The sequence below is a fragment of the Triticum aestivum genome, chromosome 4A, assembly GCF_018294505.1.
Source record: "Triticum aestivum cultivar Chinese Spring chromosome 4A, IWGSC CS RefSeq v2.1, whole genome shotgun sequence".
NCBI lineage: Eukaryota > Viridiplantae > Streptophyta > Magnoliopsida > Poales > Poaceae > Triticum > Triticum aestivum.
Window position 1 is genome coordinate 215,198,954 of NC_057803.1, and position 17,090 is coordinate 215,216,043.

The following is a 17,090-nucleotide window of genomic DNA, read 5'->3' on the forward strand; positions in this document are numbered from 1 at the left end:
ATGCCATGTTTATGTGATGGTTGTCTACTATGTTATTTGCTTCTTTCCGGTGTTGCTTCTTCGGGTTAGTTCCAATAATGTCGCGTTTGTGAGGATTCGTTCGACTTCATCCGTTTGTCTTCTTCATGGACTCGTTCTTCTTCCTTGCGGGATCTCAGGCAAGATGACCATACCCTCGAAATCACTTCTATCTTTGCTTGCTAGTTGTTCGCTCTATCGCTATGTCGCGCTACCTACCACTTGCTATATCATGCCTCCCATATTGCCATGTCAAGCCTCTAACCCACCTTTCCTAGCAAACCGTTGTTTGGCTATGTTACTGCTTTGCTCAGCTTCTCTTATAGCGTTGTTAGTTGAAGGTGAAGATGAAGCTTGTTCCATGTTGGCACATGGATATGTTGGGATATCACAATATCTCTTATTTAATTATTTAATGCATCTACATACTTGGTAAAGGGTGGAAGGCTCGGCCTTATGCCTGGTGTTTTGTTCCACTCTTGCCGCCCTAGTTTCCGTCATACCGGTGTTATGTTCCTTGATTTTGCGTCCCTTACGCGGTTGGGTGTTATGGGAACCCCTTGACAGTTCGCTTTGAATAAAACTCCTTCAGCAAGGCCCAACCTTGGTTTTACATCTTCCTAACAACCTATCACCTTCCCTTGGGTTCTGCAGACTCAAGGGTCATCTTTATTTTAACCCCCCCCCCCCGGGCCAGTGCTTCTCTAAGTGTTGGTCTGAACCAGAGCCACTTGCGGCGCCACCTCGGGGAAACTTGAGGGTTCCTTTTAGCTGTACGTAGTGTTCATTCGTTGTTGCCCTGAGAACGAGATATGTGCAGCTCCTATCAGGATGTCTGCGCATCGGGCGGTCTTGCTGGTCTTGTTTTACCATTGTTGAAATGTCTTGTAATCGGGCTTCCGAGACCGATCGGGTCTTCTCGGGAGAAGGAATATCCTTCGTTGACCGTGAGAGCTTGTGATGGGCTAAGTTGGGACACCCCTGCAGGGTTTTGAACTTTCGAAAGCCGTGCCCGCGGTTATGGGCAGATGGGAATTTGTCAATATCCGGTTGTAGAGAACTTGACACTTGACTTAATTAAATGCATCAACCGCGTGTGTAGCCATGATGGTCTCTTTCCGGCAGAGTCCGGAAAGTGAACAAGGTTTTGGAGTTATGTTTGTGCGTAAGTAGTTTCAGGATCACTTCTTGATCATTTCTAGCTTCACGACCATGCGTTGCTTCTATTCTCGCTCTCTTTTGCGTAAGTTAGCCACCATATATGCTAGTGCTTGCTGCAGCTCCTCCTCACTACTCTTTCCTACCCATAAGCTTAAATAGTCTTGATCTCGCGGGTGTGAGATTGTTGAGTCCTCGTGACTCATAGATTCTTCCAAACAGTTGTAGGTGCCGATGATACCAGTGCAGATGATGCAACCGAGCTCAAGTGGGAGCTCGATAAAGATCTTGATCGTTGTTTTGTTCCGTTTCCTTTTGATCAGTAGTGGAGCCCAGTTGGGATGATCGGGCATCTAGCAATTGGGGTTGTCTTCTTTTATTTTGGTTCCGTAGTCAGGCCTTGATTGTATTCTGGATGATGTATGTTTAACTTGTATTTGAGTGAAGTGGCGATTGTAAGCCAACTCTTTATCCCTTTCTTATTCAGTACATGGGATGTGTAAATATTACCCCTCTTGCGACATGCCTACCATGCGGCTATGCCTCTAAGTCGTGACCCGACATGTGCGAGATATAGCCGCATTGTGGGTGTGACAACTTTGGTTTTACATTTTCCTAACAACCTATAACTTTCCTTGGGTTCTGCAGACCTGAGGGTCATCTTTATTTTAACCCCCCGGGTGACTGCTTCTTTGAGTGTTGGTCCGAAACGGGCAGCCTGCAGGGCCACCTCGGGGAAACTTGAGGGCTGGTTTTACTCGTAGCTTGTCCCATCCGGTGTGCTCTGAGAACAAGATACGTGCGACTCCTATCGGGATTTGTTGGCACATCGGCCGGTCTTGCTGGTCTTGTTTTACCATTATCGAAATGTCTTGTAACCGGGATTCCGAGACTGATCGGGTCTTCCTGGGAGAAGGAATATCCTTCGTTGATCGCGAGAGCTTGTGATGGGCTAAGTTGGGACACCCCTGCAGGTTATAAACTTTCAAGAGCCGTGCCCGCGGTTATGTGGCATATGGGAATTTGTTAATATCCGGTTGTAGAGAACTTGACACTTGACTTAAATAAAATGAATCAACCGCGTGTGTAGCCGTGATGGTCCCTTTTCATCAGAGTCTGGTAAGTGAACACGGTTTTGGGTTATGTTTGAACATAAGTAGTTTCAGGATCACTTCTTGATCACTTCTAGCTTCATGACTGTTGCGTAGCTTCTCATCATACTCTTATTTGCATATGTTAGCCACCATATTTTCTTAGCGCTTGCTGCAGCTCCACCTCATTACCTTATCCTACCCATAAGCTTAAATAGTATTGATCTCGCGGGTGTGATATTGCTGAGTCCTCGTGACTCACGGATACTTCCAAAACAGTTGCAGGTGCCGATGATACCGGTGCAGGTGATTCTACCAAACTCAAGTGGGAGTTCGACAAGGAACTTGGTCGTTACTATGTTTCGTTTCCTGATGATCAGTAGTGGAGCCCAGTTGGGACGATCGGGGATCTAGCATTTGGGGTTTATCTTACTTTTATTCGATTTTGACCGTAGTCGGTCTATGAGTGTATTTTGGATGATGTATGAATTATTTACGTATTGTGTGACGTGGCGAGTGTAATCCAACTCTATTTATCCCTTTCTTGTTCATTACATGGGATGTTGTGAAGATGAACCTTCTTGCGACAAAACCACCATGTGATTATGCCTCTAAGTCGTGCCTCGACACATGGGAGCTATAGCCGCATCGTGGGCGTTACAAGTTGGTAATCAGAGCCATCCACGACTTAGGAGCCCCCTGCTTGATTGAACCGCTGATGTTGTTGAGTCTAGAACAAAATGTTTTGAGTCTTAGGATTATATAACGGAGAGTAGGATTCTTTTTACTCCTCAGTCCCTTCGTCGCTTTAGTGAGGCCTCCTAACGTAGATGTTTTGTCTTTCCTCTCTTGAAATTTCACTAATTTTTTTAGGATCACACGGGTATCTTGGAATCGTTCCGATGGTTTTGTGACGAGAACATTGTTCTTGGTGCCTCCTGTCATTTAGGGGTTGTGGCAGTGTCCCGGGGAGTTGAGCTCCGAGGTGTTGTCGTCACAATTTTATCGTTGCAGTTCTGGAATACCTGAGATTAGTTTTCACCGACTTTGAAAATCTCTTTTATGCAGTTGTTGGTGAGATAACCTCGACACCACCCAGTACTGGGGCAGGAGTTTGGGAGTATTGCCATAACTTGTATAATGGATGCTTTTCAAAGGTTGAGGTAGACGATTTCCGAAGGTTTCTTGGTTATGTGTTGAAGGATGGATACAGCTGGATGTAGGATTTGTTAGTTTTGGGTGAGATATTATGCTTCCCCTGTATACCCAACACCTGATTGCATAACCGGAAAATGTCAGGAGTTTATAGGTGGGAATTCAAGTAGTTCGTAGGATATCTTTCTGATGGATGTATGATATGAAATTGGGGTTCGACGTCTAGTGGTCCGCCTATCGACGGTTGGTTTTACAGTGTTCTCGTTGTGTCTTAAAGAGTCCTTGGCTATGCCGACTCCGGGACGCTTTGTATGTCATGTGCACTGCCTTGTACATGATGGTGCTGTACGATCGAGCCCGTGTAGGCCCCACCACAAAAACTTCGGACGAAATCTCTATCATATGTTTGTTCCGGCTTATTCTGCAAGCCAATCCTTTGTCTTGTTTTGAGTTGTGGTATTCGAGTTGCTTCGAAGTAAAATGTTGATTCCATACCTTCCCCAAATGGTGTTCTCATATTCCTATGTGAATACTAATCATTCTTGATCATCGAGATTGTCTTGTCAATCCTTTTTAACCGGCGTGTTTCTCTTCAAGTGGATCCGAACATTTCAACATCAGCAAGATCAAGTATCAGTTCTTCTCAGCGGTGTTTGCTGTATCCGTCCCAACTTGCCTTTGTTTTTCCCGCCCTCCCTCCCTTTCTTTGCTTCGAGGACTCATATATCTCAATCAAGTATCATTTTATTGATGTGAGGTCTCTTCTTTCTTTCCTTTCAATGTTCATATCCAGTGATTCTCATGAAGATTCTAACGGAGATTCAAGTTCGCCATTCCTCATTCCTTTTCTTCTCCAGTGGTTTCAAGTCAAGTTTTGTTGATCATACCTTTTCCTCGTTTCAATACTTTCTCTTGTTGGTGCACCTCTTAATCATCCACTTCTCACTACTCAATTGTTCCGGAGTGCTCAAGATATCTGGAAGATTCGTGTTTCCACTCTGCAGTTGTTCAATATCTTCGAGGACGTTCTCTCATTCAAGTCTTTTAATTCAACGGGTGCAATCTCTCTTTCGAGTAACCATTTCTACGGTGTTTCTTTTGAGTGGGCCCTAAGCCACAGGTCTTTCCCCAGGATCTCACCTGACCCTTCTTATTTTCCCGGAGCTATCCTCAAATTTCTTTTCGAAGTTTGACGTAAGAATGAATTGTCATCAGTCAAATGCCTTTCTCCAAGAGCTCTCAATTTCTTTTCATCATTGGCTCAACTTTTCTATTCTTCATTCCGGAGTGTCTCAATAATTCTTGTTGGTGTTTCTCGTCGTCATTCTCAGGTTTTGAAGACCGAAGAAGAATTTTACCTCCATATCTTATCCGTTCTCTCAGGGATTCGTGGATCTAATTTGAGGCCATCCTCTCATAATTGTTTGATTGTGAGAATTCTTTTTATCCATCCGGAGCAATTCAAAAGTCTTTTTAGCTTGTTCATCCGGAGCCCATCATCTAAGATTTATTCATTCTCAGCTTTCAGCTATCATTCTCCAAATCTTACCGGTGCTTCGTTCAAGTGTTCTCTAATCAGCTTGTCATCTCTTCGTTATCATATATCTAAATTCTTTCAAGCATCTTCATTTATTTACTAGTCCTTCCCGGTGTTTCTTCATCTTTTATTCGTTCATTTTCAATTCTTACGGTGGTTCGTTCAAGAGTTTTTCTTCCTTCGTGTATCATATCTATGCATTCGTGCTTTTCAAATTCTACCGGTGGATCATTGAAGACTTTCTCAAGCTTGCGCTATATCTATCTTAATCTTTCTACGAGGATAAGTAGTATGTCAAATCTGTTGCTTGTCAGCAATTCAATTGTTGAAGGATACGCATAACATAATTCTTATTCTTTTTCCATCCAAATGATTAATTCTCTATTCCAGAGGCTCATCAAATTCCTGATTTCAACTATATCATCTTCTCTTTTTGCCGGAGTTCCAAGCTCTAATTATCACAGAGATCCATCTAATCATTACAAGGATTCACCTTGTGTTTTCAACGTATTTTTCCTTTCGTTCGATCATTCCTTTATTACCAAAGTTCATCATGGATGCTCTACATGTTGGTTCATCAAGGGTTTAATTCCTTCTCGAAGTGTTCATCGAGATTCTTTTCAGAGGAGTTCAAGCTTTCTTCATCTTGCTATCAGGAGTGCAATTCCTTCTACCGTATCATTTGAGGTGGTGTTATGTCATTCTTGATAATTTGAGTTCATGTCTCATGATTCACATGTTGTTAAGAATGATTTATTTAAAATCCATCAATCTCTTCATTGGAGTTATCTTGGGTTATATTTCACCTAAAACTTTCCCTAAGGATTGTTGCTAATTATGGTGCTTATAATTGACCCAAGTTCTTCATTATCCTCTCGGTGAAATAAGCTTCTCATATCCTTGTTCTTATCAATCCATTTCTTTTTCCGTGAGTGGCAGGTTGTCACCTCATAATTTGAGATGTATTCCATAAGACCATATCAAGCTTATTCTTTTCGTTGTTGGCTTTTCCAACAACTCCGTGCGAACCTTCTCCTTAAAATGCTTTTCAAGCTCATCGGAGGTAGAAGATGTTGTTTTCTTCTCCGTTCTTATGTTCCGACGATCCAACTACTATTCTTTCATTCCGGAGGCATTGTGATGTTGCTCTTTTCAACCTTTCTTCTTATTTTTGTCAGGACCTTATTCTTTTCATGCCTATCCACTTAACCGGAGTGTAGTGTCACTTTTGCTCAAGCTCTTTCATTTTTCAAGTCATTCATCTCCTTTCAACCGAAATGCTACCCGAATCGGTTCTTTCTTATTCCTCTTTCTTTACGGAGTGCTTTCAACTTTGTTCATCTCTGTTGCTTTCTTTCTTTCATTTGTTCAACCTTTCAAGGTTTGTGGTTTCACTCGTTTGTTAATGAAGCAACTTAGTTTTACCTCTCCTCTTTTCTCTTCCGTTGCTCCTCCGGTGCCATTCTAGATCTCGGGACGAGATCCTCTCGTAGTGGTGGAGTGTTGTAACGCCCCGAGACCGATGTGCCAGGTGTCCTACAATTATTCGCTGTTGTTGTGTTGTCATTGCTTGAGTGTCATGCATTTCATATCATGTCATCATGCGCATTTCATTTGCATACATGTTCATCTCATGCATCCGAGCATTTTCCCCGTTGCCCGTTTTGCAATCCGGCGCTCCTATGTCATCCGGTGTCCCTTTCTACCTCTTTCCGTGTGCGGGTGCTAAACGTTTTCGGATTGGACCGAGACTTTTCATGCGGCCTTGGTTTACTACCGGTAGACCGCCTGTCAAGTTTCGTGCCATTTGGACTTCGTTTGATACGCCAACGGTTAACAGAGGGACCAAAAAGGCCTCGTGTGTGTTGCAGCCCAACACCCTTCCAATTTGGCCCAAAACCCACCTAAACCCTCTCTATCATCTAGAGCGTTCGATCACGATCACGTGGCCGAAAACCGCACCTCATTTGGACTCTCCTAGCTCCCTCTACCTATAAATATGTGTCTCCCTCCGAAATTCTCGCGCAGATCAGACCCTAGCTTCGTCCTCCTCGTGCCCGGACAAATCTCCCACCGTGCCGGACAATGTCCAGCAGCCGCCGCCACCTCGCTCCGACGAATCTCATCGCGCCATGTCACCCTGCCGCTGCCGCCAGCCTACCGCGCGCCGCCACCTGGCCTGCCCCGCCGCCTCTCCCGCACGGACCCGGGAGGCCCAGATCTGCCCCCCCCTCGGCCCGGTGCACCGCCGCCGCCCGAGGCATTCGCCTCCTCCGCCCAGCACCGCCGCATCCAACCGCCACCGCGCCGGCTCCGCTCCGCCGCCTTTCGCCTGCCGCCGCTGCGAGCTGCTCCGCCGCCCAGATCCAAGTCGCCGCCGCCACCTTGGGTCGCCGGGATCGCCCCCGGTGCAACTCCGACGAGCTCCGCGTAATCCTCCACCGCGTCTCTGGCGAGGTTTTCCTCTGAGTCCGGCCATCTCCGTTGTCTCCGGCGAGGTCCCGTGGATCGGGACCAGATCCACCACTCCCCCGATCCAAACGCGTCGCCCCGATCCGGATCCGTGCCGTCCCGCTTCTCTCCGTCCCGCGTTGACTTTTCATGGAGGTATAAATTTCACTAAGTCCCCGAGATTTCCTGATTCAAATGCCCATGTTCATCATGCCACAACTCATCACCCGTAACTCCGATTTGCGCGTATAGCATATCAAAATGTTCGTCTCAGAGAGTACACCATTTCATATCATTGCATCATTTTCATTTGAGCTCATCTTGATGCCAGAAATGCTGTTGGAAGAGTGCTATTTGAGTTAATTGTCAGATCTGCTGCACCAAATAGCTATTTGTCATTTTTGCCATGATTAATGTGTGCATGATATGCTCCTGAGCTCTACATGTGTTTTGTTATATGCCATGCCATCTTTCCAGAGGTGCTATCCATGTATTTTTGTGATATGTGTGGTGACTAGCACAAGCTTGTAAAGTAGTGCATTCGTTAATGCTGATTTCAGGGACTTAGCAATTCCACTAAGTCCTTGATCTGTTTTTATCAATATGCCATATGTTCAGGTTGTTTCCTAGTGATCCATGCCTCTTTTGAGGATGATCAGTAAGGATGATTTGTTAATCTTGTGGTTCTCTATCCATCCATGTCTTTGTTTGCAATTATGGAGCAACCTAGATTGAGTAAATCGAGCTCTACTTTTGCTATTTCGTGAATCTGGGCAGATTGTCTACTTGTTAGCGATTTTGCCGAGGATGTTGTAGTTGATCCGTGCATGATATGTTGTTGTTCTTGCCATGTCTAGCTTGTATAATGTGTATTCTTGATGGTGTATGCTTAGTTTGTCATGCCTTGCTCTGTAGTGAGTGCATCGAACTCGTAAACATGCCTACTCGTCAACAGATTTGCTTGCTCCAGTTTTTCACTAAGTCTGTCATCTGATTATGTTTTTGCCATGTTCACATGCTTGCAATTGTATTTTCTGATATCTTTTGGCTCAAGGTCACTAAGAGACTTTTGTTAAGCTCTTTGAGTATCTCCATGCCATGTCTTGCTTTGCCATGTTAAGCTCCTGTATCATATATTTTTCATGCTCCAAAGTGTGCTACCTGATCTGAAATTCCAGACAAGTGTTAATTTCACTAAGTCTGAAACATGTTTATCAATTGCACTTTTGCCATGCTTGTTTGAACCTGTTAATGGATGAATTGGCCATAGCTCAGTGTTCATATTTTGTCAAGAATTATGAGTGGATCCCTGCCATGTATTTTGTTGCCATGTTTGAGTGTTGTAGCTTATTTAACTTGTTGCATTTAGATGGCTACTTGCAGTTTATCGCAGACCGGTGCCATATTTGTTTTGCTTGCCATTTCTAAACCGTGCATCCGATTCCAGCGATCTTTATATCAATTTCAACCAAAATCATCTCCTCTTTCTAGTGGCACTCTTGGATTTCCATGTTGAGGCCAGTTTCAATCTTTCCTTGTCAAATCATGCATATGCATCGCATATCGCATCCCGCATATTCATACCATGTTCATGTGTTGGTTGTTTACTATGTTGTGTTAGTTCCGGTAACGTCGCGTTTGTGAGGACCCGTTTGTCTACATCCGTTTGTCTTCTTCATGGACTCCTTCTTCTTCCTTGCGGGATTTCAGGCAAGATGATCATACCCTCGAAATCACTTCTATCTTTGCTTGCTAGATGCTCGCTCTTTTGCTATGCCTATGCTGCGATACCTAGCACTTGCTTGTCATGCCTCCCATATTGTTGAACCAAGCCTCTAACCCACCTTGTCCTAGCAAACCGTTGTTTGGCTATGTTACCACTTTGCTCAGCCCCTCTTATAGCGTTGTTAGTTGCAGGTGAAGATTGAAGCTTGTTCCTTGTTGTAACATGGAGATGTTGTTCCTTGTTGGAACATGTTTACTTGTTGGGATATCACAATATATCTTATTTAATTAATGCATCTATATACTTGGTAAAGGGTGGAAGGTTCGGCCTTATGCCTGGTGTTTTGTTCCACTCTTGCCGCCCTAGTTCCCGTCATATCGGTGTTATGTTCCCGGATTTTGCGTTCCTTATGCGGTTGGGTTATATTCGGAATCCCTTGACAGTTCGCCTTGAATAAAACTCCTCTAGCAAGGCCCAACATTGGTTTTACCATTCGCCACCTAGCCTTTTCTTTCCCTTGGGTTCTGCAGACTCAAGGGTCATCTTTATTTAAACCCCCGGGCCAGTGCTCCTCTGAGTGTTGGTCCAACCCAGAGCACCGTGCGGGGCCGTCCCTTGGCAACTTGGGTTACGTTGGCTCCCGTACACTTAGATTATCCGGTGTGCCCTGAGAACGAGATATGTGCAGCTCCTATCGGGATTTGTCGGCACAGCGGGTGGTCTTGCTGGACTTGTTTTACCATTGTCGAGGATGTCTTGTGACCGGGATTCCGAGTCTGATCGGGTCTTCCCGCTAGAAGGAATATCCTTCGTTGACTGTGAGAGCTTGTGATAGGCTAAGTTGGGACACCCCTGCAGGGATTTGAACTTTTGAAAGCCGTGCCCACGGTTATTGGCAGATGGGAATTTGTTAACGTTCGGTTGTAGAAAACCTGAAGTTGACCTTAATTAAAATACATCAACCGCGTGTGTAACCGTGATGATCTCTTTCCGGCGGAGTCCGGGAAGTGAACACGGTGTTGGAGTTATGCTTGACGTAGGTTGTTTTAGGATCACTTCTTGATCATATTTTTATCGATCGTGCTTTGCCTTCTCTTCTCGCTCTCATTTGCGTATGTTAGCCACCATATATGCTAGTCGCTTGCTGCAGCTCCACCTCATACCTTTACCTTACCCATAAGCTTAAATAGTCTTGATCGCGAGCGTACGAGATTGCTGAGTCCCCGTGGCTCACAGATACTTCCAAAACCAGCTTCCAGGTGCCAACGTTACCGTGCAGATGACGTAACCAAGCTCAGGAGGAGCTCGATGAAGATCTTGTCCTTTGTGTTGTTTCGTTCTAGTTGATCAGTAGTGGAGCCCAGTTGGGGTCGATTGGGGACCTTGTTGCATTTGGGGTTCTTCTTTTATTTTGGTTCCGTAGTCGGACCCTGATTGTATCTGGTTGATGTAATGCTTTACTCATGTAATTGTGTGAAGTGGCGATTGTAAGCCAACTATGTATCTCTTTCCCTTATGTATTACATGGGTTGTGTGAAGATTACCTCACTTGCGACATTGCTTTCAATGCAGTTATGCCTCTAAGTCGTGCTTCGACACATGGGAGATAAAGCCGCATCGACGGCGTTACATGCAGCTCCGCGGTGAGCCGTTGACCCGTTTCCCCCTTGCCTCGTCGTCCCTCGCGTCCTCTAGCGCTAGCGCCGCCGTGACCGAAGCTCGCCGCCGCACAGCCATGTCGCCGCCGTGGCCACCGTCACATAGAGCTGCACCCGAGCACATAGCCATGCTCAGCGCAACGCCAGGAGGCCGTAGACGCCTTCCGCAGCCCCTGTCGTGCCCCGTAGGCCATTCCCACTCGAAGCCGTGCTCCGGCCACCACCTCGAGCTCGATTCCGGCGAGCTCAGGCCGTCCCTGCCTCTCCCACTTGCCCCAGAAGACGTGGACGAGCTCTGGCTCCTCGCTTGTGGCCTCCACCGCCCAAATGGTCATCGGAGGACCAAATCCGAGGCCTCCGTCGCGTCCTGCCTCGCCGGCGGCTAAACGCCGGTGGGTTGACCGTGTTTGACCTCCCCAGTTGACTAGTTTTAACCCGTTTGGGTCATTGACATGTGGGGCCCCGCCCTGCTAATTTTTAGTTAGGATTAGTTTAACAACTAATTAAACCCTGATTAAGTAATTGGGTCACTGACGTGTGGGCCCAACCCCATTAACTAAACCAGTTTAGGTTTAATTTAATTTAGGATTAGCCACAGACACTGACCTGTGGACCCGACACATCAGGTTTGACTTGGTCAGCGCCTTTGACCTGCTGACGTAAGCATGACGTTGTGCTGACGCAATATATCATTTTCTGGATTTAAAATAAATCAGGAAAATCCAGAAAATGTTATAAAGTTCAAAAATTCATAGAAATTCAACCGTAGCTCAGATTGAAATAATTTATATATGAAAAATTATCAGAAAATTTCAATCTATCCATCTGTACCATTTTCATGCATGACAAACCAACCTATACATGTTGTATATATGAAAACACACTTATGGCAAACAACATCACATACTCATGCCATGTTCATGCATCATAATGTTGCATATGCTTGTGTTTGATTTTCGACATCGTTCCTTCTCGATAGGTCCTGCAGTGCCCCTCTGTTGATCTACTAGGCAAGCAAAACCCCTTGTTCATTCCGATACAATCCTACTCTCTCGCTCTTGCTCTCAATTATTGCATTAGGACAACAACAATTCAACTGCTACTTTATGCTGCGGTAGTTGAACCCATTCCTCTGCTTGACCTGTCATTGCCACAGTAAATAGTTAAAACTCACTAGCATGTGTAGGAGTTGATTGAGCCATGTTGTGTTCCTACCATGCTTTGCCTGCTATTGCTTAGAGTATGTCAGGTCTGATTCATTGGGAATGAATTGGAGTGCAATGCTATGTTCTGATGCTGAGAGTTAAGTGTGTGAATACGATTTGGTAAAGGTAGCGGTGAGAGGCCATGTAGGAGTACATGGTGGATTGTCTCACTAGAACCGTCCTTAAGCACTGAGTTACGTGTATGTCGTCCAATGACTAGCTACTACCACACATTGGAATGCTTAAGTGCCCCTCTCGACTTATTAACCAACTTGATCTCTGTCCAGGAGTTGCAAATAGTTTCTGGTGTTTGTAGGTAGTGCTATTTTTCTACCGAGTGGTACCCGGCAGGGTGGACTTGGGACAGACTAGGCACCGTGGCCCGGTGTACTGAGTGGCACCTAGATGGTGGGCTCGGGAAACCTGTACACATCGTTTGGGGCCGTGAGCGAAACCCCGGCCGGATCTCCTTGCGGATGGAACCCGAATACGCGATAAACCTGGACTAGAGTCTTGTGTGGTTAGTCAGGTCGTGGCCGACACCCTCGCCAGGCTTCCGCTTGAAGGTTGCCAAGATACATGACATGTATATGGTGATAAGTGGTGAGAGCGTGTGTGAAGAAGTACACCCCTACAGGGTTATCGTGATCTATTCGAATAGTCATGTCCTCGGTTATGGACTTCTTGGATGCTTACGTGGTACATAGACAACTTAAAGTGGATACCCTAAAATGCTCAAGACAAGTGTGAGTGCTATGGATGGCCTTCTCATAGAGAGACGAGGATGAATCCATAGTAGTGTATTGATGTGGTGTTTAGTGGACTCGTGTGCACTGCCTCACCTCAAAGAAGTCTCTCGTTGTCATAGAACAGGATAGCCACTGAGTCAAAGCTAGCTTGCTGCAACTAAACCCCACATTGCCTTCTTGATACTAATGCATGTATGATAGGATCTGATGTAAGTCTTGCTGAGTACCTTTGTACTCACGTTTGCTTTATTTATGTTTTGCAGGTGAGACATCTGTCTCACTAGTAGTACCGCTTGGACTTTGACAAGTAGCTCGTTACCTCAGCTACGATCTTGTACCCTTGGGAGAGACTTGTAGATAATCAGGCTTCTTAACCTTTTTCTTTTGTAGTTGTCTATACTCAGACATGTAATGCTTCCGTTGCTTGTATGCTCTGAATGATGGGTCAAGTGACCCATGTTTGTATTTAATGCTATGTGGCTCTTTTGGGCCTTTATCTATATGAGTTGTGTTATGTTGTGATGCCATGTTGTACAGCACATACTTGCATGTTATGCGTACGTGTGACGTGTATTGCTATGTGTGGGATCTGACAATCTAGTTGTTTATCCTTGGCAGCCTCTCTTATGGGGAAATGTAGTCTAGTGCTTCCTTGGGCCATAGTAGTCCGCTACAGCCCGGTTCACCAGAGTCCTGCTAGCCCAGCACTACTGCTCAGGACACTTGACTAGCCGGCATGTGTTTCACTTCATTCCTGTGTCTGTCCCTTCGGGGAAATGTCACGCGGTGACATCCGGAGTCCTGTTAGCCCAGTGCTACAGCCCGGATTCACACGCTGCTGACCGACATGCTCGATGTGAATCATGTATGCATGTCCCCATAGGTTAGTGCCGCTTTGGGTTCACGACTAGCCATGTCGGCCCAGGTTCTCTGTCATATGGATGCTAGCGACACAATCATATACGTGAGCCAAAAGGCGCAAACGGTCCTGGGCCAGAGTAAGGCGACACCCATGGGAATACCATGCGTGAGGCTGCAAAGTGATATGAGGTGTTACCGGCTAGATCGATGTGACTTGGAATCGAGGTCCCGACACAATGCCACTACACATGTTGATGTCTGCATTCCTCTTGTCAGTACCTTTTGCCTTGTAACCACTACTGCAAGATGCTGCTAACGCGACACTACGATCAGAGACCCTTTGAAGAAACTGTGTGTGATGCAATAATCACAAACGGTGGTGTAAAATAACTGTAAAAAAGGTGCAAAACATTTGCGATGGAGGATGCATTAAACAAGGTTTAGATTTTAGTTGCATGTGCGATGCAGGGCATACGGTTCAGTTCAACTAACTGTTTACGATGAGGAGGAACAAAACAAACAGGCAGCCATATGAAGGCATGTGCGATATAAAATACATGGTTCACTCGGATGAATTGTTTGTGATTAGGAAACACAAAAGAAACAGTCAGCCCGATCAAGGTGTGTGCGATATACGGCATGCGGTTCACTTGGATGAACTGTTTGCGTTGAGACAAGAGAACAGAAATGGTTCAACTTTACAAGATGTGTGATACGCGACAAACAAGTCTGTAATCGGAAACGTGTGCGAAGACCGATAACAACACAGACGATTACTGCTAACAAGCTGTGTGTGTTGTGAGCAAACGATCATAGGTATACAATTGTGAGTGACTGATGGAAACATCATCGACGGGTTCCATTGTTTAGTTCATGTGCGATGTGATTTTCTTTGTCCGCACCACATCTACACTCTGTCTACAGAGCATCAACATATATACTTGAAAAAAATAGCATTGTATATCCAAATTAAGCAGACAATTACACAAGTGACTACACACATAACATTTCCACACACCAAAGTAAGCAATTACATGCATACTAAAGTAGGAGAAATGCGGATCTAATCATCTACTTATTGTTGCGACGACGCTTGCCATTGCACTGCTTCCGGCTGGATCCCTGGCCATTTTGGCGAAGGGGGCACTTCCTTATGTCAACGATCTGCCTGTACATGTCGTATCTCGTGTACGGCTCCTTGGTTGCATACACGACGTGATCTTTGTCGAGTTTCTCCATGCAGGCCAAGTGCCAGACACACTTTCCTTGTTGCACGAATCCTTCATGTCTTTGTAGTAGGGGTGGATGATGGCCTGGGCGAGGTGAACCAGTGAGTCCTTTTCATGCTCCTTGCTGCCCCAGATCTTGTATTGGCCCTGGATGTCGACAAGATTCTGGCAGGCGATGCCTGAATTCTCAAGCGCCTTTACATCATTGGTGATGTCCACCATAGCGAACATGTAGTGGGGGCTGTTGACAAGCCTAGCAAAACGCTCCCAAGGCCTTGTGGCTAGGCAGTAGTGGTAGACGAGGATGTGGTGGTGAAGGAAATATGCCCTAGACTCAATAATAAAGTTGTTATTTATATTTCCTTATATCATGATAAATGTTTATTATTCATGCTAGAATTGTATTAACAGGAAACTTAGTACATGTGTGAATACATAGAAAATCAGAATGTCCCTAGTATGCCTCTACTTGACTAGCTCGTTAATCAAAGATGGTTAAGTTTCCTGACCATAGACATGTGTTGTCATTTGGTGAACGTGATCACATAATTAGAGAATGATGTGATGGACAAGACCCATCCGTTAGCTTAGCATAATGATCGTTCAGTTTTATTGCTATTGCTTTCTTCATGACTTATACAAATTCCTCTGACTATGAGATTATGCAACTCCTGAATACCGGAGGAACACCTTGTGTGCTATGAAACATCACAACGTAATTGGGTGATTGCAAAGATGCTCTACAGGTGTCTCTGAAGGTATTTGTTGAGTTGGCATAGATCGAGATTAGGATTTGTCACTCCATGTATTGGAGAGGTATCTCTGGGCCCTCTCGGTAAAGCACATCACTATAAGCCTTGCAAGCAATGTGATTAATTATTTATTTGCGGGATGATGCATTACAGAACAAGTACAGAGACTTGCCGGTAACGAGATTGAACTAGGTATGATGATACCGACAATCGAATCTCGGGAAAGTAACATACCGATGACAAAGGGAATGACGTATGTTGTTATGCGGTTTGACCGATAAAGATCTTCGTAGAATATGTAGGAGCCAATATGAGCATCCAAGTTTGGCTATTGGTTATTGATCGGAGATGTGTCTCGGTCATGTCTACATAGTTCTCAAACCCGTAGGCTCCGCATGCTTAACGTTCGATGATGATTTGTATTATGAGTTTTGTGTTTTTGTGACCGAAGTTTGTTCGGTGTCCCGGATGAGATCACGGAGATGACGAGGAGTCTTGAAATGGTCGAGAAGTACAGATTAATATATTGGATGAAGGTATTTGAACACTGAAAAGGTTTTTGGACATTTCAAATATTTATCAGGAAATCGAGGGTTACTGCAATCCCCCAGGGAAGTTATGGGCCTTAATGGGCCATAAGGGAGTAGGAGAGGGCAGCCTGCATGGTGGAGCCCCCCCCCAAGGGAGTCCAAACTGGACTAGGGGGAGGGGGCGCGACCCCCTCTTTCCTGTCTCTCCCTCTCCTTCTCTATTTCCCCCTCTTGGAATAGGAAAGGGAGTCCAACTAGGATTGGGAATCGTAGTTGGACTCACCCTTGGCACGCCCCCTCATGGCCACCGGCCTCCTCCCTCTCCTCCTTTATATACGGGGACGGGGGGCACCCCAAAGGCACATCAATTGTTCCTTAGCCGTGTGCGGTGCCCCCCTCCACAGTTTACCACCTCGGTCATATTGTCGTAGTGCTTAGGCGAAGCCCTGCGCGGATCACATCGTCAACACCGTCACCACGCCATCGTGCTGACGAAACTCTCCCTCGACCCTCTACTGGATCAAGAGCTCGAGGGACGTCATCGTGTTGAATGTGTGCTGGACACGGAGGTGCCGTATGTTCGGTACTTGGATTGGTTTGACCGTGAAGACGTTTGACTACATTAACCGCGTTAACCTAATGCTTCCGCTTTCGGTCTACGAGGGTACGTAGACACACTCTTCCCATCTTGTTGCTATGCATCTCCTAGATAGATCTTGCATGATCGTAGGAATTTTTCGAAATTGCATGCTACGTTCCCCAACAGGTGGCGCACGCACATCTGGGTGACAGTGACCTTGGGACGTGACCCGACACGAGCGCGGGTGTACTAGAGGTCGAACCCGACCACCTTGTACTTCTCCTGGCAAGCAACAACTCCATGATATGGATGGAGTGCTCCACCCAGACCGGGTCGTTGGTGTACACCACCGAGAGGCACACATGGTGAACTGCTGCTCGTCGTCGGCAG